Source organism: Phoca vitulina, unplaced genomic scaffold (assembly GCF_004348235.1).
Source record: "Phoca vitulina isolate PV1807 unplaced genomic scaffold, GSC_HSeal_1.0 scaffold19, whole genome shotgun sequence".
NCBI lineage: Eukaryota > Metazoa > Chordata > Mammalia > Carnivora > Phocidae > Phoca > Phoca vitulina.
Window position 1 is genome coordinate 9,454,951 of NW_022589722.1, and position 24,544 is coordinate 9,479,494.

The following is a 24,544-nucleotide window of genomic DNA, read 5'->3' on the forward strand; positions in this document are numbered from 1 at the left end:
AAAACATAACCTCAAGATACAGGAGATCCCCAGGGAGTGCCTTACACTCTCAAGACCTTAATAAGAATATGAACCTGAGAAAATAAGACCTCAAAATTGAGCTGATAAAATGACAGCAGGAGAGTAAAAAGGAGATTTCAGAACTAAGGAAATGAATCAAGTACTGAAACAAAACCATTATATATCTAAATTAGATATGCCAAATAGCAGGAAAGACATGATTGAAAATTGAATTAATGGCATGGATAAAAGGCTTTAGATAATTATGGCAAATACAAAGGCAAAACACAGAGGGAATAAAGCAATTAGGGGGAAGATAATAAGAGAACCAAGAGATAATCAAACATAAAGATAATTGGTGTCCCTAATTGGTGTAGAGAATCCAATAAATGCCACAAAATATGCATTCAGAAACACAGTACAGGAACGTTTTTCCTAAAATGGACGAACTAAATCTGCAGAGGAAAATGTGTACTGTATGCCAGGAAAAAACAACTTTGAACAAACATCAAGACATACCCTAGTTAAGTTCCTAATTTTCAAAGGAAAATAATTATTTATTTATTTTTAAAGATTTTATTTATTTATTTGACAGAGACACAGCGAGAGAGGGAACACAAGCAGGGGGAGTGGGAGAGGGAGAAGCAGGCTTCCCACTGAGCAGAGAGCCTGATGTGGGGCTCAATCCTTGGACCCTGGGATCACGACCTGAGCCGAAGACAGACGCTTAATGAATGAGCCACCCAGGTGCCCTGGAAAATAATTATTTAAACATCTGGGCAGAAAAAGCAAATCATCCATGAAGACACATATAAAATTTCCAGAAGACAAGGTAGCAATGCCTACAGAATTTGGAGAGAAAAAAGTATGACCTAGGAATATTTTAAGCATGAAAGAACTCAAGAGAGTAAAACTTCCACGAGTCCTTCTTGAAAAAAATTTAACTAGTCAGGACCAGGAGACAAATTAAAAAAAAAAAATTTTTTTCAGGAACAAAAGAAACCAAAATAAGAGGTAAAAGTGATACGGATAGGCAGGTAAGCTATTTAAATACAGAACTAAGACCCAACAACTGGTGGAATTCTAGCTGTGGAACAAAATGTAAATGTTATGAATCCTGACAAAGTAAAAATAATAGATTTTTATTTTTTTTACTTATTTATTGTTATGTTAATCACCATACATTACATCATTAGTTTTTAAAAATAATAGATTTTTAAAATCGGGAGGTGGGAGAACGAGAGAGGGAGGAAGTAAGATGCTAATGCCCTCATCTTTTACCTGCAATCATCTAAAATTGAAACATAATGATACAGAAATAAAAAATAATAAATAATAAATTTTAAAAGTTTTAAATGAAATTGAAACATGAATCAAGAAAAATACAACTTCAACGTCTTAAGGATTCCCTAATTTTTTTTTCTTAGCCTCAGGAATGTCTTGTAAAACACTTCTTCCATGGTGGAAAAAAAGTTACCTGAAACTGAATTGCTTATATAATCATAAAATTCTTTCTCTCCCTCATATTTTACTTTTACATATAAGTAGAGACGCAGGGCCCTGAGATCAAGAGTCACATGCTCTACTGACCAAGCCAGCCAGGTGTCCTGAGAAACTCCATGTTAACATTCATTATTTCTGGGGGGTGAGATTCTTCCAGTTTTACTGAGATATGACATAACACTATATTGGTTTATAGTGTACAACATACTGATTTGATATATGTAACATATTGCCAAATGATTATCACAATAAGCTAACATCCATCACCCCACATGATTACAACGGCAGGATTTCCTTTTTTTGGGGTGGTGAGATTTTTGAGGAATGTGCTGCTTTTCTCTTCGTATTTTCTATATTGCTGAAATTTTTGTCAATTTTTATTTAAAAATATTTAAAAATAATTACTTTTTGGGTTGCCTGGGTGGCTCAGGCAGTTAAGTGTCTGCCTTCGGCTCAGGTCATGATCCTAGGATCCTGGGATCGAGCCCCGCATTGGGCTCCCTGATCGGCGGGAAGCCTGATTCCCACTCCCCCTGCTTGTGTTCTCTCCCTCGCTGTGTCTCTCTCTGTCAAATAAATTAAAAAAATTTTTAAAAAATAAATAAAAATAATTACTTTTTTATATAAATGAATATGCTGCTCTATATGATTTGATATGGAAAGATTCCATGATATATTGCTGAGTGAAAAGGCTGGTTTCAAAATTGCGTCTACCGTCTAATCTCACTTAGGTAAAATGTACAATAGCATACATGCTTATGCTTACATTAAAAAGTCAAACACCAAAAATGTTAACAGTATTTATCTCTGAAGTTGGGGTAGAGAATTAAGGGGATGGTTCATCATTTCTTGGTATCATCTTCTAAACCTTTCTTTTGAAAATAAAACACAGATATACAAACAAAAAAACAAATGTGTGGTTTATTAAGTTCTAAGGTGAACATCCCTGCAACCACACCCAAGTTCATAAATACAACCCTGTCAGATAACCCAAAAACTCTTGTTCCCTATCTGCTTCCCTCCTCACAAAAGTAAACATTATCCTGACTTTTTAAGGACTAATTTCTTTATATTTCTTTATAGTTTTATCACTCAAGTACACATGCATTTCTGGATATTGTATCCATTTTTTACACTTTGATATGTTGTTTAAGTCTCTTTTTTTTTAAGATTTTTTAACTTTTTAAAGTAATCTCTATACCCAATGTGGGACTCTAACTCACAACCCTCACACTCCACCAACTGAGCTAGCCAGGCGCCCCTGTTTAAGTCTCTTTTATTTTTTTATTTTTTTTTTTATTTTTTAAAGATTTTATTTATTTATTTGACAGAGAGAGAGATAGCGAGAGCAGGAACGCAAGCAGGGGGAGTGGGAGAGGGAGAAGCAGGCTTCCCGCCGAGCAGGGAGCCCGATGTGGGACTCGATCCCAGGACCCTGGGATCATGACCTGAGCCGAAGGCAGACGCTTAACGACTGAGCCACCCAGGCGCCCAAGTCTCTTTTAATCTACAGGTTCCCCCTCCATTCCTTTCTTTTCCTGTATCTATTGAAGAAACCCAGGGCATTTGTCTTGTCCAGTTTCCCAGAGTCTGGATTTTGCTGCTTGTGTAGTTATGGTGCATTTCAATTTGTTCCCTGGTCCTGTGTATTTCCTACAAAATGACTGCTGGATCCAGATTCTTCTCCTTGGCAAGACCACAGGTGGTGCTGCTTTTTTATCAAGAGCCATATCATGTCTGGTTGTCTCTCTTTTGGTGATGTTAGCAGCTGTTGATGAATGCCTCAATCCATTTTAAGGATTGCAAAATAAAGATTTCTAATTTTATGTTTCTTTTTCATTCGTTACTTGAAATGCTTTTATAAAGAGATACATTTCCCCCTGTTGGTTACAGTTTTTACAGAAAAGGCCAGATTCTATGCTGAATTCTCCTTCTTTCTTTGCCAGTTTTCAAGATAATAAATTGGTTCTCTATCCTTATTCCAATGAATTGGAACCCCATTGATTCCTCTGAAGGCAATTAGTTATTTTTTAAAATATTTGTATGAAATCAAGGATTTAAGCATATTTGATGGTTTCAATCAATAGTAATTATTATTCTTTGTGAAAGCTCAAATTGTTCCATCTTTGACCAGTGAGAGCTTCTTCAATTTGGCTTCTGAGGGTTTTGGGTTTTGTTTTTGCTATGTCCCTAGAAGTGTTCACTAGTTTCCTTGCTATCAGGTATGACAAAATGTTCTAGACTAATCTTGGATAGTTTCTGTCCCAGATAGGAACAGCTACTTCTCTGGGAATGATCCATTTTTCCAAGAAGGCTTAATTTCATTTAGTGTTAAATGGTATTTCAAGACCACAATATTGATACTAGGGATGCTCCATGCTGCTGTTTTGGTCACAAATTTTAGGCTTCTTCAGGGAACAGAACTAAGACTATACACACATACACACACACACACACACACACGTATGTGCATATATATATGTGTGTGTATATATATACATGGGCATATGTATCTACATACATATACACATACTATATATACTATATATACATGCTATAGACTGCAGAGAGACAGAGAGGTCTTGTATGATATAGATGTAGACACAAATACGAATACAAACACAGATATAGATATCAAATACTTCCAGTTTAAATTTGTGTGTTTACTTAACTTCTTTTGTATTATATTCATATCTTCTTTCATCCAAATGAGAATCTGGTTCTTAAGAATATAGATGATGATAGAATATCCTTGCTTATTTACTTTATTCCACAACTACTGCAAAATAGCAATACTAATACTGCTCAATATTATTACTGAAAACATTTGGGGACACTTTTGCATTTTGCATTTACTCTCTCTGTTCTGCCTCTCATTTTTAAATAGTTGTGCTTTATCTACATTATTTGATCATATAGGAACTAGAGACTATAGTCTCTCCCCCCCCTTTTTTTAATGTCAGCTCTATACCCAACATGGGGCTTGAACTCATGATCCCAATATCAAGAGTCAAAGCCAGGCACCCCTATATTCTCTTCGTTTTAACACCTGTTTCATAATCAAAAACAACTACATTTTTAACTCTCGCCAATCTCTCACCTGAAGCTTGTTCTTAAGTAGAATCCTTTGAAAAAGAACAATATTCCCTGAGTTATTAATGTTGAGAACAGTTTGCCTATTGATAACAGTTGTCAAGTAAAATACTTAAATACTTGAAAGTCAGTTTTACTGTATATAAAATTCCTGGTTCACATTTTCCCTCCTTAAATTAGTTTAATATGTTATTCTATTTTCTTCTAGGGTAGATCATTGCTCTCAAAAAGTCTGATACTAATATAATTTTGTTTCCTTTGCTGTTTTACCTAAATGCTCAAAGGAATTTTTTTTCTTTAAAGGGCAATAATTTTATCAGAATATATCTAAGTGTTGATAGTTTTAGTATTATATTCTGAAGTGTGCAGTATGTTCTTTTCACATGTAGTTTCAAATCTTTTTTTTTTAACTTCGGGAAAATTTTCTTGAATTATAATTTTGGTAGGTGCTCTATTCTCTTCCTCTAGTTTTTGTCTTCAGGAATTCCTATTGTCTGTATGTTGGATCTTCTTTTCCTATCTTCAATATTTGTCACTTTCTCTTAAAATCTTTTTCTTTCTTAATTTCTTTTTTTTAAGATTTTATTTTTTTTAAAGATTTTATTTTTTTAAATAATCTCTGCACCCCCCACCGTGGGGTTCAAACTCACAACCCTGAGATCAAGAGTCACATGCTCTACCTACTGAGCCAACCAGGTGCCCCTCTTAATTTCTTTTCTTTTTTTTTTTTTAAGATTTTATTTATTTAGTTGAGAGAGAGAGAGCACACACACAAGCACAAATGGGGGAAGGGGCAGAAGGAGAGAGAGAGTAGACTCCCCACTGAGCAGGGAACCTGATGTGGGGCTCAATCCCAGGACCCTGAGATCATGACCTGAGCAGAAGTCAGACACTTAACCGATGTCAGACACTTAACAGGCCAAGCCACTCAGTCGCCTCCCTCTTAATTTCTTTTTGACTTAAAAACATCCTCCTTTCACATTCTGTTTTTCTTAAGGGCGTATCGATTGCATTCATTTGTTTTTAGTTTTTAGTTTAGTATTATTTTACTCCTAATTCTTTCCTAGGTTCTATCATCTCATTTAAAATTTTTCTTCTGATTTATGTGATTCTTTCATATCTTCTGTCACTTTCATATCTTTTAGCTGGCTTTTAAATAGAAGGTTATAGTCTTGTTCTGTTCTGTGGGCATGTTTTTCTGATGTAATTTCGTTGTCTGAATGGATGTTCTGTTCCATATACCCTTTTTCTTAAAATAACTTAGTGTGGAATTCCATCTTGATACTTTTTACTGCTTATATTTATGTAAAATTAGTTTTCCTGAAAATTTAGAAAGAAGCGTGGCCCAAGGTAACTTTTTTTTTTTTTTAACCTTTGTACAACTCCCTCTTCTGATGTTTTTATTGAGGATCTAGAAAAGATGGCAGCTTGCTTTCTGACATTTCCTGGCCCTCTTACCTTCCTCCACTTACATCCGGGCTTCCCCCCCTTCACTAATGTTTACGTCCACAGTTTCTCCTCAAGGTAGAATCCTGTCCTGGAAAGGATCCCTGGCTGGTCAGTTTTGAAAGTGCACAGAGGCTAGACTATTCCAGCTCCTTGCACTTTGACTGCAAACCCACACTGCTCTCCTGCTCTTGGCGTCGGCAAACCTCTTCCAATTACAGCAGCTATTCTCAAACTGGCCCACCACACTTTCCAGTGAGTGCCAGTGGACTGTTTTGAGATTCTTCTCAAAGAAGATTTCAGACCCATCAGATGCCCCACTGCTTCCCTCTGCTTTCTTTTGTATAGATGTTGATACTATCCTGGTCGGTGTGTATTTGGGGGCTTGGGGGATCTCTAGTCACCTGCTTTGGTTGTAAATGTGTTTAGGTTTTTGTTTTAGCCATCTACTTGTTTTGTGTTTATCTAGGGACTTAAAGAAACTTCAAAAACTGTGCTGCAGCTACCAACGTCCCAGCTCACTTTATTTTATTGTATTTTTAAAACAACCATGTTGATCTGGGGAGAAAACCCCTGATATTTCTATTTGGGGGGAAAAAAGATGTCTGGCTGCATCGTATTGGATGGCTATGGGAGAATTAAACAGGTGTGATCAGCTGGTAAGCACTAGTAGAGCTATACCGTTGTTAAAATATTTAAATACAGGGGGCACCTGGCTGGCCCAGCCCATAGAACATGCGACTTTTTTTTTTTAAAGATTTATTTATTTATTTGAGAGAGACAGCATGCGCAAGGGAAGGGCAGAGGGAGAAGGAGAGGAGGACAAACAGACTCCCTGCTGAGTGTGGGGCCAGAGGTGGGGCTCGATCTCATGACCCTGAGCCGAAATCAAGAGTTGGATGCTTAACCAGCTGAGCCACCCAGACACCCTAGAACATGTGACTTTTGATTTCAGGATCATGAGTTTAAGCGCCATGTTGGGTATGGAGCGTACTTAAAAAAAATAAAATATACATATATATATATATATATATATATATAAAATATTTAAATACTTCCATTTCAACTTACAAGTAGCCATTGCTCTAAGCCCTGGTGCACTCCCTTGAGTGTCCCTTCTCTCTGCCCCCGAGTGACACAAGAACTAAAGAGTTAACGTCTATCACAGGACGGGGGTCCTTCAGGATCCTGTTCTAGCTGAAAGGCTCATTGGTCAGTGCCCACGCCGAACCCATGCTGGGTTACATTTACTGAATACTGCCCCAACTAGACTCCACTGATTTGGAGGCTGACAGTACATGGGAAGTGAGAGAGAAGATGACAACACTGTGTGCCTTCCAAATGGACCTCCGCTGAATAGTGCAACCAATGTTTCTTCAGCACTTCCTGTGCGTTGGGCACTATGCTAAGCGAAAGGGGCACAAAGTCAGCAAGACTAAGTTCTTGCCACTGAGGAGCCTACAATGTTGTGCTCTGTCTCTCGGGCCACTTAGCCACTGGGAGGACGCCAATTTGCCATATTAGGTTAGAGAGCTCAGTCCCCAAGCAGAAATGAGAGGAGATAGAAAAACGCCGACCTAACGACAAAACATTGCTTAAGCCATCACCTTAACAAGCTCAAATCTCTCTACCTTCAGAACAGGGACTGCTGTAAAAGGCCTGGCAGCTAATTAAAACACGTGGTAAATAAGCCAGGCAAGGAACGCGCTGTCCTTGTACACAACGAATCAAGCAGTCTCCTTAGACACAAAAGGATGTATCCTTATCTATAGAGTGAATCAGTTACTTAACAATTCATGTTCTGTGTCCTAATTGCATTGGCAGTACTTTCTTTGAATATGGAGGAAAAAGAGATCTGGAAGAAAAGCCGGCTGGAAACATAGCGTTTGTCTAAATAATAACAACAGTGTTTCTTAAAGATTTTTTTTACACTCAGGAATGCAATGCAATTGAGGAGATGCTTGAATTTTTGTTTGCCCAGTTATTGGGAAGCACAAATCTCTTGGAGGAAAAAAAAATCAAATAGGACTAGCACTCACTGTCAGAGCCCAGAAAGCAACCAGAAAGGAAAAGAAATCCCTTGAGACCTTCATTCCCCCGAAGTCAATAAATCCCGATCGATCACATGTATTAAGCAAATAGGTATTAGCACCTGCTAGGTGTCAAGTGTAGTCCCTACTATTACCAAATTCCACCTTGCCCATCAAGGAAATCAATATGCAGAAATCTTTGGTGTAGAGCTCAGCTTTGCCTCTGTAGAAAAGTTAAAGAAATCCAATAGTTCCCACAGCAGAGGTAATACTTAAACAGGAACCAAATTTATATTGTGAGTAGGACATTATTGTGTATACCTTCAGATGGGACTTCTGAGAAAATGAACACAATCATAGCAGCTTGATTATTTGTAGGACTTGATGATGCATTTGGGAACCCCCTACCTTGCAGCCTGTTCTGAAGCAGAAGAATCAGTCCCTATAAATTATCACAGGACAAAATGAGAATGTTACAATGGCAGCTGCTAGCATTAACTTCTAGTAGTATAGTGTTTTGCAACATGGGAAGGGGACACATCAAAAATCTTGGTGGGGAGGCAGGGGAAATAAAACATCCTCCTCAACATTTTCAAATTACACATCCCTTCTTCATAAGAGATTTTTATATGGAAATGGTTTAAAGCACAGGCCTTGGAGTCAGGCTGCCTACGTTCAAATTCTGGCTCTAATACTTATTAGTTGTGTGACCCTGGATAAATTATGTAGCCACACTATAACTCACTTTGTGCATCTGTAAAATGGGAATGATGACACTTGTGGTAACTCTTCATTCATCTCTTTTGAAGATCAAATGAGTTAACATATACAAAGCACTTAGAAAAGGTCCCATTCTATTGCTGCCTCTTGTTGACCTGAGCCACCCATCCTAGGAAGTGCCCCAAGCCTCAGATCATGATAGAATCAAGAGGGGAAAGGAATCTTGGAGGCTCTCTGCCCTTATCCATTTTGGAATCCTCTCTCTGAAATCCTGGCCAAGTCCTCTGGCCCCTACTTGTACATACCCTCATGACAGGGTTTCCACCCTACAGTAAAACCTGTTCCATCTCTGGGCATTTGAAAGGTCTCCCTTGCTTCGAACAGAAGTCTGTTTCCCTGTTTCCTCTGGCTGTTGCTGTGTCTCATGGAATCGGAAATAACAAGATTATTAATATCCCATTCAATAACGAAGGACAGCTAAGGGTATACAATTAAGCTCATGGGCTCTAGAGGCAGATTGCATGGATTGAGCCTCAGCTTCCCCGTTTATTGGTTGTGTGACCTTGGGTAACTTAATCTTTCCATGGCGTAGAGTCCTCATTTGCAGAATGGGCATACTAATACTACCAGTCTCATAGGGTTGGTGTGAGGATTGAATGAGTTCCTATACTTAACGAGCCCAATACACAAGACTCAATGAATATCATCAAGAACTGATGCTGTTGATATCCCTCTTGGGAATTTGCTTCTTCAGGCTAAACATTCTTATTTCCTTGGTTTGTTCCTAATACAATTCCCAGCACCCCTCCGCTCTCTCCCCTGACTGAGCTCCAACAGCCTGTGTTCCTCTTCAACTACATCCCCGGTATGGAGTCCAGGACTCTGGTGGGTTCCGGTCCACAAAAACCAGGGTAGACCACCCTCTCCGCTGATTGATTGTTTGTTCATCCACTGACTCATTCACACATGATTTTAAGCATCTGTATTTTTATAAATGGCTCCCAAGGGAGAATTGGCATTGTTAGTGCACACATCACACTCTTGACTTACACTGAACTCATAGTGGACTAGACCAGGGGTCAGCAAACTTTTATGTAAAGAGCCAGATGGCAAATATTGTTGACTTTGTAGTCTATACAATCTCTGTTGCAACTACTCAATTCTGCTGTTGTAGCATGAAAGCAGCTATAGACAATATGTAAAACTTTATTTACAGAAACAGGCAACTAGCTGAATTTGGTTAATGAGCCATAGTTTGCCAACTTCTGAACTAAAACACATAATATAAATAAGTCTTTTTCACCATATGATCCAGCAATTCCATTTTTGGTTATTCACTCAAAGAAAATAAAATCTCTATCTTGAACAAATATCTGCATGCCCATGTTCATTGCAGCATTATTTATAATACCCAAGACATAGAAACAACCTAAGTGTCCATTGATGGATGAATGGATAAAAAGAATGTGTTTTATTTGTATATATAAAATGGAAAATTCTCAGCCATAAAAAAGACATCTTGCTGTTTGTGACAACATGGATGGACACTGAGAGCATTACACTAAGTAAAATAAGTCAGAGAAGGACAACTACTGTGTGATCTCATATGTGGAATAAAAAACAAAACAAAACAAAACTTCACAGGTATAGAAGATACACTGGTGGTTGCCAGAGGTGGGGGCTGGGAGTTGGCAAAATGGGTAAAGGAAGCCAAAGGTACAAATTTCCAGTTATAAGATAAATAAGTCCCGGAGAGGTAATATACAGTATGATGACTATAGTTAACAATACTGTATTGTATATTTGAAAATTGTTAAGAGGGTAGATCTTAAAAGTTCTCATCATAAGAAAAAAATTTGTAACTGTGTGGTCAAAATGATGTTACCTAAACTTACTGTGGTCATAGATGTTACCTAAACTTACCTTGATATATATATATATATATATATATCATTATGTTGTACACTTAAAACCAATATAATGTTGTATGTCAATATCTCAATAAAATTTTTTTTTAAATTTTCCCCACCTCTCACCCCCTGCTCAGCTTGTTTTTATTGTTTTGTTTTGTTTTTAACGAGTGCAAGGCTTTCCATTTACCTCTATTCAGCTTTATTTTGTTGGACTTGGCCCATCATCTACCCTGCCAAGATCTGAACACTGATTTTGCCACTGTCCAAAAGTAATCCCTATTTCTCTTAACTTTGTGCCTTCTGCCAATAATAAATGAGCCTTCTATATATTCATCCAAAGAATTGATTAAAGTTTTGAACTGGAAAGATCTGAGGACAGGGCTTTGATGCATGAAATAAGCAATCTCCCTCCTTGTTAATTCTGCTCTATTCTTCAGAATTCAGCCCAGTATCCACTTTCAGGAAGCTATCCTGTCAACTCCCCTCTCTTCCCAAGCCTTCCTGCCCAGACTGAGGAGGATACCTATATTAAGCCTGAGAAACAGAACCAACTATCTATCTATCTATCTATCGATCTATCGATCTATCGATCTATCGATCTATCTATCTACCTGTCTAAGGAGATTTACTATAAGGAATGGCTCACATGGTTATGGAGGCTCCCAAGTCCAAGATCTGCAGTCAACAAGCTTGAGATGCAGGAAAGTCAATGGTGGTGTTCCAGTCTGAGTCCAAAGGCCTGACAACAACCAGGACAGCCAATGAGGAAAGTTCCAACCCAAGTCTAAGTCCAAAGGCAGGAGGAGACTGATGTCCCAGCTCAAAGATAATCAGGCAAAGAGAGAATTCTCAGCCTTTTCTTCTATTCAGGCCTCAACAGATTGGATGAGGGCTACTCATACTGGGAGGGCCATCTGTTATACTCAGTCTAGAGATTCACATGATAATCTTATCCAGATAGACCCTCATGGACAAACATCTGGTGATCTGTGGTCCAGTCAAATTGATATATACAAGTAACCACCATGATGCCCTTTGAATTTGGCCCATGAATACATACACATACTTCTACCACAGCACACTCACTGCTCTGTAAGTGTGTTTCCCCGACTAGACTCCATGTTCTGTCCCAGGGCATGGCACAGAGTCAGTGCTCAATGAATGTTGGCAGGATAGATGGATGGATGGATGGATGAATCAATGTGTGGCTTTGAGAATGTATCCTCCTTAGTTTCTTCCTTTCATCAAAAATCACTTCCTTCTTATTGTCTTCTTTTGAAAACCAGTAATATGGCAATTTTAGGCACAACAGAAAAGAGATTTTGGAAAAAGAATGTGAATATCTGTCATTCTCCCCAAATCATACCATTCCTTATGATGCCTTTGTATAAGAAAGCTGGAACACAGGTTCTTTGAAGAATACAAATTAATGTTTATAGATTACAAATAATATTAATAAATACTATCTGTGGCCCACAGAGTTCTTTTAGGTTTGGTTCCTGAGAGTCTCTGACAAAGCAACTCACATCCTCACCTTTGAAACCATTATCATTCTGTTCAATTACCAGAAAAATGCCTGTCTTGAAATCTAGTCTCATCCTGAGAATAAACAACAATAAAGACAGAGCCGCTATGATGTTGTCATTGATAATAAATTACTGAAATTATTGACTATCTCATTCACACTGGTTATAGGGTAAAGCAATCCTTTACCCTGAAATACTCAGAGTGACCTGATTTCTCTTTGGTTAGAAATTTGATAGGGAGTTTCCTCTGTCACTAACAGTTGAAAACTGAGAAAATCCTAAGACAAATCCTAAAACCTGGGCTTTGTTTCCCTAATGTAGTTCACTCAGCTCCTTTAAATCAGAGCAAGGGTTACAAACTGGTGGCTCCAGGGCCAAATCCGGGTAGCAGACATGTACAATGTTATCTTCTTTCCTCCCTCCCTTCCTCCTTCCCTTTTGTTTCCTTTTTTTGTTATAAAATTTGACTTTCTTTTAGCAGATCATGCACACCCCCCAGTTCATCATGGTTTCTTCCATACCCATCGCCCCACACCGGTTAGCTTTATACATGTAAATTACCTTTCTAGCTCCTGCAGACATTTGAGGTGTAGACCCCTGCATTTGGAACATTGAGCAATTTACAAAAGGGAGAGATAATTATAATAGTTATTACTTCAGAGCATCTACTCTGGACGGGCACCGTGCTATATGCACTTTCCATATATCCTTCCACTTTACAAGGCTAAGAAAGATTAACCAGCCCAGAGCCACAGAGCCGATAAACAACCTAGTCCCCAGGCAGCCCTCTCCAGAGCAAAGCCACCACGGCACTCCCTAAGAATGGACGCTATCCAGAAGCAGTCACAGCCGGTCCTGTGTATTCTTAAAATTTCCGGAAATACTTACAGAGGCTTTAACCCAGCAGCAAATGGAAGTCCCCCACTTTGGCGTATTGATTTGTAGACCTTAAAAGTAAAACGGCCAGTAATTTTACCCGCAAAATGGGTTTATTCAGGGACAGCGGAGGAATTGCAATTCAGGAGAGGCAAGTTATAGCAAAAGCCATAGGCAAGCGCAACAAGAAAAGGAGAGGAACATCAGTTATAGAGAAAAAGGAGGAAGGTGGGAGGGGTTGTTTTGAGTGCAAGCCCATTGGAGGCAGGCAAGGGTTCAGGGTTTCTGATGGTTTCTCACTGAATTGCTGGGCAAGGAAGGGACTCTCCCTTCCCCCTGCTGGAGTAGGAAAGCGGTCTCAGCTTGCAAGGTGAGTCATCTTCTGTTGAGCTCCATATGGACAATGCTTCCTGTTGGGGTCTGGAATTGGTGTCCAAGTGGTAGTGCACGAGGGCTCCGCCTTCTGGCCTCCTGATTCCATTTTAGGTGAGGTTTCCTTTTATTCATTTTCACATTATTTTGAATTAACATTATTTGACAGTCAGTGGGAGAAGAACATTCTGATCCTCCTTTGTGCCCCTGAAAGCAGGAGATAAATCTCCCATGGGAAAGGGGTACCAGGAGGGTAGAAGGGAGCCTTATCACGAAGAGGGGATTTAGGGCTGAGAATGCTGTATAAAAAAAACTTGTTCTTTCTTCACCAATTTACTACCCCAAACCCAACCCCTTTGTCTTGCTAATTCTTTACAAATGTACTGCTGCTCCGTCTAAAAGGTATAAAAACTGCCTGCTGGGGTCACTTCTTTGAGTCTCATAATTTTATGGGGCTCCTTTAATGTATAAAATTAAATTAGTTTTTCTCCTGTTAATCCACCTTATGTCAATTTAATTATTTGGCCAGCCAAAGAGCCTAGAAGAAGGAAAAAATTCTCTGCACCTACAAAACTGTGACTGGGTCTGAAATCCAAAACCCAGAAAAAAAGAATAAACAGACAAGCCCCTGAACAAAACTGTAAAAGCTGCCCTAGATTTCAGGAAGAAAACCCTAAAACGTATGAAAATGAGAGTGTTTCTGAGGCTATTTTTAAAGTAACTGATCCTGTGTGCATGTGTACATATGCTATATTTTATTTTGTTAAAAAAATGCTTTTGTTGGGGCGCCTGGGTGGCTCAGTCAGTGAAGAGTCTGCCTTCGGCTCAGGTCGTGATCCCGGGGTCCCGGGTTGGAGCCCCGTGTCAGGCTCCATCAAATAAGTAAATGAATAAAATATTTAAAAAAAAAAAAAAGAAGGCCACCTTTCCTCGATTCGTGTTTCTCAGAACCATACGGCAATACAGTCCCTGCCCTCCCGGGGCTTAGAATCTAGAGGCGAGGTAACTTCTCTCCTCTTGAATCCCAATTTACCTAGAATTTCAAATATTTCTATCATTTCCAAGCCAGAAATGTTTTTCAGAACACTGAGATTTGTGCAGAACAGAGGGAAACTGCATCTTCTAAAATTATCTAGATCCCAGGACCCTGTGGACTGAACTGTGTTCCCTCAAAATGCATATGTTGAAGCGTATGTATGAGGCCTTGAAGGGGGATTAAATGAGGGCCGCAGGGTAGAGCCCTGACCCAGTGCAACTGGGGTCCTTACAAGAAGAGACGCCCGCGCTCTCGGCAGGTACTGAGGGAGGGCCCCGGGGGCACACAGCAAGAAGGCAGTCAGCCCCGTGCAAGCCAGCAGGAGGGCTCTCACCAGAAGCCCACCATGATGCACCCTGAGCTCGGACCTCCAGCCTCCAGACTGCAAGAGAGAAACTTCTGTTGCTTCTAAGCTCTCTGGTCTATAGTATTTTGTTATGGCAGCCCTAGCGAACGAATAAAGGTGGTCGTTTGTCATGTTTGGAGTCATCAGGGGCACAAAAGGATCCATATGAAGATGGCATCTCTCCAAGTCTCAGTCTGGTCCAGGGCCTCGTGGACATCTGGTATTTTGTCTGCTCTGCCTCCCTGACTTCCTTTGGGGGACGCTTTTATCCCCAGTCTATAAAGTTCACGTAGAACCGTCAGTCACAATTTGCTGCCCTGCACTGGCCACGGGCTCCCTCATCATCACACCCGAGCACCCCGACAATGGTGATGGTACTTGGCACACTGGCGGGCACGCTACACCAGCAGGACTCATCCGAGCCTTTCTCTACAGTTCTATTCAGTGCATACCATGCATATTTATTATTCACGGAGAGAACTTGTGTTTTCTGCTAGTCTCACTGAGCTACAATCATAAAAGCCCAGCAGAGTGTAGGAAGCCTGACTGTAGTAGGGGAGAATGAGGCTGACACACAGGGGAGAGCAAAAAAGAGAGCAAGTGAGTGTTAGTTCAATGCCTCATTCCAGCCACGAGTCAGCCTATGCCAGCCCACAGTTGGATGAGCCCGTAGATTTCTTCTCATTAAGATTAAGCCAGCTTGAGTTTGATTTCTGTCACGTGCACCCAAGAATCTGGATTTACGCAGAGGCTCACAAGCCTCTTTGTGTCCTTTGTTGACCAAATTTGGCCGGAACTGAGGGCCGGAGCTGTTTTCATCCTCCAAAATGGACGCTGCTGATCCTCTTCTCTTCAGACAACAGGAAGGGCAGGGCTTCTCATCCCCAAACTTCCCATGACCCAGACATATGCTTTCCCTGCTCGCTCCTCCAGGTTTCCCAGCTAAAACCCTCAATTTTCTTATCTTTAAAATGGGAAGGGTCTCTGTGAAATAATTTCATGAAGTACTTCACACACTGTTTGGCAGTAGTAGGTGCTTAGGGATATTAGCTCCTGTCATGGAAAATTCTCTGCATGGTGCCTGAGGCCCTCCCCTAGGCTTCCATGTAAAAATCTTTTCCTTTTTCTTATGAAAAGCAGAAGCAATGAATAGATTGAGACCAATATCTATTGTTTTTGCAGTAAGATCTCAGTCCCCTCCTGGAGAAAGGCTGCCTATCTACAAGGGAGGAGAACACACGTTCATGAATCCTCTGCTTAAAATCACACTCAGTAGAGAAATCATTCTTGCCGACCTTTCTTGTTTCAATTCAAGAATGGGCAGAAACGGTCTCTTCAGTGTCCAGTAAGGAGTGTTGAGAGGAAGTGTCACCATGGGCGCTCAATTTCTGTGCCGAGAAAACTAATGGAGAGGGTTAGCAAGGCTTCCTTCCCTGGCGCAGTCACTTGGATGGGCTTGCAGACTCGGCCGGGTCCTGAGCAACGCTTCTGCTGTCCACCATCCCTGCCAAACGGGAGACACGACCCCTGGAGTGAGGATGGCTTGCAAAACTGCACAAGCCCACATTCAGGCCAAAGGCAGGAGCAATGGGGTTCTTACCTGGATGGTGCGTCTGATGTGACAAGGGATAAGGGAGATACTGGTCTCGGCCTTCTGGGATCCTGCAATTTGCATCATTTGGGATCAAAACGAGTTGCGATACAAACTGCCACACAGAGAGGAAGCTTCTGTCATCAGCTTTGTCTTGCTAAACAACCACCCAGAGCAGGGCACTGCTCACACCGGCCTGGCAGGCCATTAACCCATCCCACTCATGGGCCCGCCTCAGCTTAGGCCTTCTCAGGGCCTTGCCTGTGCGGACAGATCTGAGGCACACTGCCCCTCAGGCAAAACCTCCCTCCACTCCTGACAGTAGCATCAGCCCATCTCAGCCTGGCCGTGAGACTTTCACTTCTTCTCCCTTCCGGCTCCACCAGCTATGGGAAACCAGCGCTGTACGTACCAGACATTGTACAAGGATTTATCTCATTCCGTCCCCACTCTGTGAAGTGGGTACCTGTCCCCATTACAGAGCAGAAGAAACTGAACCTCAGAGGGATTAAATAACCGGCTGATAAGTGGAAGAGCTTGCAGCTCTATGTGACTACAACACCCACATTCTTCCCCTGCAAGAGAAAGTTCCCACTTATGTATGTATGTATGTATTATTTAGTATTTTTAAAATTATTCTCTGTTTGAGTAGGCTCCATGCCCAGCGTGGGGCTTGAACTCACGACCCTGAGATCCAGAGTCACACGCTCTACTGACTGAACCAGCCAGGCGCCCCGACAACTTCCACGTGTTGAAGACTCGTGTTCCTAGGGCCCAAGAAGAGGGGACTAGGCCAGCACAGTCTGACTCACTGTGTGGGCTTCGTCCCTCTCACTCTTAAATAGAAAGCTGCCTATCAGCACCCTTCGAAATCTCTACTCTCCCAGGACAGGAGAGGCCGTCTGTCCCCCACGCTTCCTCAGTCAACCTAAAGAGTGCCTGGCCCACCATTCCTCAGGCTTTGGAAGCTGCCCTCACCCTCCTCTGTGCATCCACCGAACACTCAGACTTCTCCGTGCTCAGCGGGGCCTGCAGCCTTTCTCATCGGCCCTCGCTCGGCCTGGCCAGAGCCCAAAGCAAATGGCCCAGCTGGAGGGGCCGCAGCCTCCTCAGGTTTCCTCACTTGAGCACCAGCTAGAAACCTGCCGTTGCCCATTCTGCCTGCCAGTCCATACAGACGCTACTCAGACGCCCACTTCCACGCCATGCTTCTTGAGAACCCCGGGGTTTACACGGTTTTGAAGAGTTTTCAGACAGCCATCCCTCGAGCTTCCATTCTGCAGCTGGAATATCACCCTGGAAGGACACAGAGAGTCAGGGTCGTCCTGCGGCGACTGCATGGATTTCGGCGACCTCAGCGGCTGCTAACAGGACGGGCATAAGGGCTCGAGCGCTTGCTTCTTATTGGCGTAAGGCCCTTGCTCACACCACGTCCAGTCTCCCTAGTCAGGAACTGGAGACCGCCGTCTATGCGGCATTCTTTGCAGTGTTTTCATCTCATTTTATTATCCCAAAATGTCAGCCGACAGCCACGGAAATTTCCTGCCAGAGTCCTTGGAGGTTGTTTGGAACTGAAATCACCACCACCATGGTCGGCTGAGCAGTAAATGAAAAATAGCATTAGGTGTCGCATTAATATTTTAGGGAAGAAACGGTGCAAACCCGCACCGGCAGGTCCGTTGGCATGATCTCCAGCTTGAGCCACAAAGCCGCACAGAGACGACGGGAGGAAGGCCAGAGCCAGCTGTGGCCATCAGTTAGGGAGCTGAAATCGGAGAGGTGGGGAGAAAGAGTAATGGTGAAGGGGTCTCTGTTCATCAGCTGGGGCAGACTAACGGGATGTGAGAAGGCAGGAGGGATGACATTTTTGAATGGATCCATTTTGAGAGAACCGCTGGGTGAAAAGCAGCACTTACTAGAAACCACAGCCAAAGCCTTAAGAAAAAATAAGATATTGTGGAAGAATGATGAGAGATAAGGCAACTGGACAAAAGCAGGTTACAAAACTGAATGTACGATATTGTCCAATTTTTGAGAACTGTATGAGAGAAAAAGAGCACATATGAGTGAGTGGCAGGATTCTTATGCCTGATTTTGCGATAGAATGTTCTGGAATTTTTTTTTTTTTTTTTTAACTACAGATCCCTCGCCCCTGCCCCTAGAGGTTCTGATTTATTAGATTTGGTTTGGGGCCCAGGTATCTGTATTTTTAAATCTTCCCAGGTGGTTCTGATGCACTGTCAGAATTGAGACCACTAATATATACAGAGGAAAAAAAAAAAGACCAGAGATAGCCTTATGAAGGATTTCTGATTTAATTCTTTTCCTGTGGTTTTTCTATATGTTTACATATTCTATGAACATGCATTCTATCTACCTTCAGAAAAGGTTATTAATAAAAATTATAACTGAACTGGTAAGGAAAAATTGTCCCAGGCAACAATAATAATAATGACTAACATTTATTAAGTGCTGCCCGGGAGCCAGACACGGTTTTATTAATGCCATTTAGTCCTTAGAATAACTCTGTGACATCGGCACCAGTGAATCAGGTATTTTAGAGATGAAGAAGGCAGAGGTTCTAAGCCAGACAACCGGAGACTGACAGACACAGTATGAACCCAGGGACTGTTACCTGACAGCCTGACGTTTACCCCCACGTGCTTCTTTGTTCCAGTTGGAAGAAGTCCTGTGTGGTCCAGATGCTCGCCTGGCACCAAGGGCTCTGCTCCAACCGCACCCCCACCAGCGCTCCGGATCCTGGGCCTCCCCTGTGCTTGCCTCGAGCTTCCCAGGGGTCAGACTTGTGGGAAATGTCCTCTCTGCATTCCTCCAGAGACTCAGAGTTTGCTACTCGTCTGACAGGAAGAATTCTGTCCCCATGCAAGCTAGAGAGAGGGAAAAAGAAGAAATTAAACACCGCAGGATACTGGCTAGCTATTAAGGCATGTCATAAGAATCCTTTGAAACAATTCTTAATTGGTTTTTTACTGAAGTGGAGAATGAAGTTCTGTGCGGTGCCCCAGGCCGTTAGAGTGAGGCTAAGGATGTGAAATTCTCCAGGGTTTTCCCCTGGGGGTGAGGACAGAATCAGATTATTTCCCCATTTCACAGATGATGGTGCCAAGTCATTAAGGACTTCCTGAAAGAGAAAAGAATGACTTGACGCCTTCAGCCAGAACCAAAAGTCTTTTGCCAGTCCAAAAGTGGTTTGTGGATTTTAAACATTTTAAAAAATCGGCAGGTATTTAAATTCATTGTCTTCATGGTAAGGCTGCCAGATAAAATACAGCATGCCCAGTTAGATTTGAATTTCAGATAACAAATAATTTTTGGTCAAAGATGTCCCAAATACTGCACTGAACATAATGATACTTAAATATTATTCATTGTTTATCTGAAATTCAAATTTAACTGGGAGGTCTGTATTTTTATTTGTTAAACATGGCAGCTCTATTTCATGGGAAACAATTTTATTTTCTCCTTGGAGATTGCTTTCCCTTCTGAGCATCATCGGCTCATTGATTTGAAGAAGTATAAACCAGAAAATTAATCCCAGCCCATCCTTTTGTGCCAAACACCCAGAGAGCCCCCTCCTTTGGTAACCAGTAAGTATTCCATATGCCAAGTGCACACATGCACACTCCATGCACCAGCATTCACGTAAACTCACACACCTTCCAATACACTGGTGAACACACTTTTGCATATATGTATGCAAATGCATAATACAGGGTACAAATGGACTTCTCTTACCATTCTAAAAGGCAAATCCCTCACTCTCTGTTCAGATTTTCATAGCTTTCTAAAAACATAATTATCCTTTTTGGTCAGTTCTTGCCTATTCAAGAAGAAAGTCGTATCTCCAGCTTGCTTTGCATGCCCAGCCACACTAACCGGCTTCCCACAGAAAATGTTGGCAAGAAGACCTTATCTCTTGTAGTTCAGAAAATTCAAATTTTTCTTTTCTTGCTGTTGCATTAAATTGCTTCTTTTAGTATGAAGGGGATGACACTTATCTTGGAGTCAGATAATGACTGCAATTTAATAACAAGGAAAAATACAAAACTACAAATTGAAAGCTTGAGCCATTTAATAAGAACACCTGAAAATAAGAGAGAAGAAAATTTTAAAGTATTCTCAAGAAGCAATATGGCATAGTGGTCATATGAATAAATTCCTAGAGTCAGGCTGCTTGAGTTACTAGCCCGCCAAGTTACTTAACCTTGTCTGTGAAGTGGGAATAAAAACAATACCTGCCTCATGGGGTTGTTGTGATAATGAAGTAAGTATGTAAGAGATGTATGAAATAGTACCTGGCACACAGTATTTACTATTATAATTACCTCTTATTTGCTAGACACAGGGGTAACCTCTTTACACATAGAGTTCCATTTGATTGTCAAAATAAGCCTGTGAAATATGTGGACAGGAGGCAATGGAGGCTCAGAGAGGTTAAGAGACTTGTCCAAGGTCACACAGCTAACATGCAGCAAAACCAAGATTTAAGTACCAATCTCAGTATTAAGCCACTGTTCCCTCTCTCTCTCTTTCTCTTTAAGCCACTGTTCTCTTGATTACCCAATGTTAAGATGATAACAGTTGGAAAGTACACAGGTGGCAAGGTGGTAGCTCTTCAGGGAGGGGACAGAATTCTCTCTATGGTCATTGCTTCCATAGAGTTGGGCAGGACGGCTGTCAGGAGGAGTTTGGACTGGTGTATTTGGTAGAGAGGACAGTACCCTTGGTGTGGTTACAGACCTTATGAAACATTTGCCAACCAGACCAGGACCCCCCTTTCTCGTGACCTCTCGAGGCAGATGCGCAGGAGATGGAAAGCCCCGAGCCCGCACTCTGCCGGACCCGCCAGCACGAAGGCACTACAAGGCAGGGCTGTGTCCCAGGACTCCATCCTCAACTTTCTTCTCCATGTACGCACTGGCCCTGGCTAAGTCCATTCAGTCCCTTTAATACCATCTACAGGCTGATGACTCCCATGTTTATGGCCCCACCCACCTCTCCCCTGAACTCAGACTCACAATTGCCTAATCAGCCGCTCCTTGGGTATCTAATAAAGATCCCAGGGGCACCTGGGTGGCTCAGTCGGCTGGGCAACAGACTCTTGATTTCGGCTCGGGTCATGATCTCAGGGTCATGGGATCGAGCCCCCAGTGGGTCGCCCCCCCTCAGCGGGGAGTCCACTTGAGATCTTCCCCTTCTGCCACTCCCCCCCTTCTCAAATAAATAAATCTTAAAAAAAAGAAAAAAATCTCAAACTTAGCAAGTCTCAAACAGGATTTTACCCAAAAAAAGGCTTCACCTCTAGTGCCCCAGGCTCAATATCGCTAACTCCATTCCTCCGGCTGTGCACACCTAAAGATTTGAAGTGGCCCTTCACTCCCCTCTTCCTTGTGCCTCTGATATCGAGGCCATCAGCTCCGTCCTCCTGCAATCCCATGGGTTCCACCTGCAAAACATACCCAGAATCTCCCCCCATCCCATCCCTACCAGCCCGGGTCCCTGCCAGCTTGCCCTCCCCAGGACCACCGCAGTGGACCCCCAGCTAGTCTCCCTGCCCCCCCCTTACCCAGGCGTGATGTGTTCTGCACACAGAAGTTGGAGATCCCTCATTAAAACATCATGTGGATCACCTCACTCCTTTCTCAGATTCCCCCAAATCCTCCCATCTCCAGAAAAGTAAAGTCCTTACAATGACCTGAAGAACCCGCCCTGAACTGAAGGCCTCCCCCAGATCTCCCGGATCTCCCCTCCCACCACCATCCCCAGCTCCGTGGGCTCTAGCCACGAGGCCACCAAGTCAGTCCTTGCCACACAGGCTCCTGCATTAGGGCCTTTGCACTGGCTCTTCTCTCTCCTGCACACACCCCACCACAGTGTCCCTGTGACTCACTCCCTAATGTCCTTCAAATCTCCATACTGCCCAGTCTCACCCTGTCCGAGAGCACTACCCTGTCCACCTGCATAAAGCGGCCACACCCTCACCTGGGCACTTGCTCTCCCTTCACCCGACTCATTTTTTTCCCCACAGCATTTATCACCTATCAGTATCATATGTGATCTATTCATTTGTTTGCTTATTGTCTCCATCCTCTAGAAGGGAAGATCCATGTGGATAGAGATTTTGTCTGTTTTACTGACTGCTGTTTCCATATCATCAGTGCCTAGAAGAACACATCCACACAGTAGGTACTCAATAAATAGTGAATGAGTGAATGGAGCGAGCCTTCTGGACATTCTGGTGCCTGCTGAACTTAACACTCCTGCTGACTGCCTCAACTTCCCTACCCTAAAATCAGGCTTTAAGAAGCCTCTCCATTCTGCATGCCTTTCTACCTCAGGAATCAAAATTCCAGGAGGATCCTGAACAAATCTTTTCTGGCTGGCTTGCTTTTGTGTCTTGTATTTCTGCTTGGTTCGGTTTGGCAGAAGAGGCTGGTGGGCAGAGACACGTGCAAGTCTCCCCATGTGTCTCGGGCTCCCCGTGTGCCCTTGATGACAACGTGTCTGGGGACACCATTCTAAAGGCTCAAGTAGAGAGGAAAACGAATCCATCTACCCCAATGCCTACTTCCATGGAAACTCCGAATGAGTTCAGAAGGCCAGGGCTCGCAATACTTTTGGCTTTTATTATCCTCTCTTTAGTTCCAGGGATTGTGTTTGCAGGCACACGCCGGGAGAAGGGCTTTTGAATTGAATGTACCGAGAAGGAAGCTTTTCCAAAGCCCAAATTAATTATCTTGAGCAGCATCTAAACAATTATTATTATGTGATGCGTCTGCCTGTCAGACCCTTTGGCACATCCATTAGGAAGCCTCAAACCACACCAAGTACTCAGCCTCTCAGCTGCAGAAATCCCTTCACCCTAAAATAAGCAAGGTTATTAGAAAAAGGCTTTGCTGATTCAGCTGGGAGCCCTCATCCACTCCTCTGGCTTCTGCAGCATGTCCTAACAGCTCAAGTGTGGCCTACAGAAGCCTAGGATGAACACTGAACATTCCAAGGGTTGAACACATAACATCTAAACGTATATCCAGGGGCGCCTGGGTGGCTCAGTCAGTTAAGCAGCTGCCTTCAGCTCAGGTGATTATGTCAGGGTCCTGGGATCAAGCCCTGAATCGGGCTTGGGGGGGGGGGGGGGGGGGTTGCCTGCTTCTCCCTCTCCTCCCCTCTCATGCTCTCTCTTGCTCTCTCTAATAAATAAATACTTTTTAAAAAAAGGATTCAGGTATATCTAATCACAGCTGATTAGTCATTTCTCCAGAATTATACTAGCAAAACTATCAGTAATGCCAGTCTGCCTATTAATGGGTCCCAGGTTCGAGGATGTACATTCCATTCTGGTAAAGAGGATGGCGCCCCCCCCCCCTCCCGGTGGCTTGAACTCTGTGTTTTCTGACACTGCAACCGGACATGACCTCTTTAATATTTCTGAACATTCAGCCAGCACAGATTTCTAGGTCATCCTTTAAGTATATATATGTATATGTACACCATACTTTAATTTGTCATCCATTTCAGGATGCACCATTATTTTACATAAAGCTAAGAAGGAGAATGATGCTGCCAATTAAATTAGAACAAGCCACTGATTATAAGATGTGTCCTGATCAGAGATGTTAAGTTGTAAAAAAAATTGTGAATTACGTACAGACTATTCATGTCAGTAGTTTGAAGCAATTTTTAATAGAATTTTTAAATTATCACCTGTATGAAGTTATTTCTGTTTTAGACTCCAGCGAGCACACACTGGGTTCTCTAAGGCAGAGACGAGTTATGTCACGGCTCTCCTGCTCACTCCTCTTGCCACGGGCCAAGCCAGGTTCGGTGACCGCCTCCGCAGAGCACCCACGAGTAAGCCATGTGGCAGAATGGCTATCCTGCTGAGATCTCGAGTTCACTCGTGCGCTCACCCGCTCTCTCGGAACTGCCTCTGAACCTCTGTTGTCAGCGGTAATCTTCTGGGTTTACCACTAATTTCTCACTTGCTGAATGAGAGGCTAGAACGAGATGGATTTGTAAGCTTTAACGTCCGGCTTTATACTAATTTACTTTGACTTTAAAAATGGTTAAG

At 42.3% G+C, this 24,544-nt stretch overlaps 1 long non-coding RNA gene across 1 annotated transcript in view; it reads right to left on the bottom strand.

The window, feature by feature from the left end:
- Window positions 1-17,157: 17,157 nt before the first annotated feature.
- The window catches only part of LOC116640016, a 26,553-nt gene continuing 19,166 nt past the window's right edge, over window positions 17,158-24,544 (bottom strand). Inside the window, exons 5-7 of the long non-coding RNA XR_004300953.1 lie at window positions 24,178-24,470; window positions 19,088-19,340; window positions 17,158-18,387 (exon numbers count right to left, since the gene is read on the bottom strand). This is a non-coding gene — a long non-coding RNA (uncharacterized LOC116640016). The remainder of the gene's footprint in view (window positions 18,388-19,087; window positions 19,341-24,177; window positions 24,471-24,544) is intronic.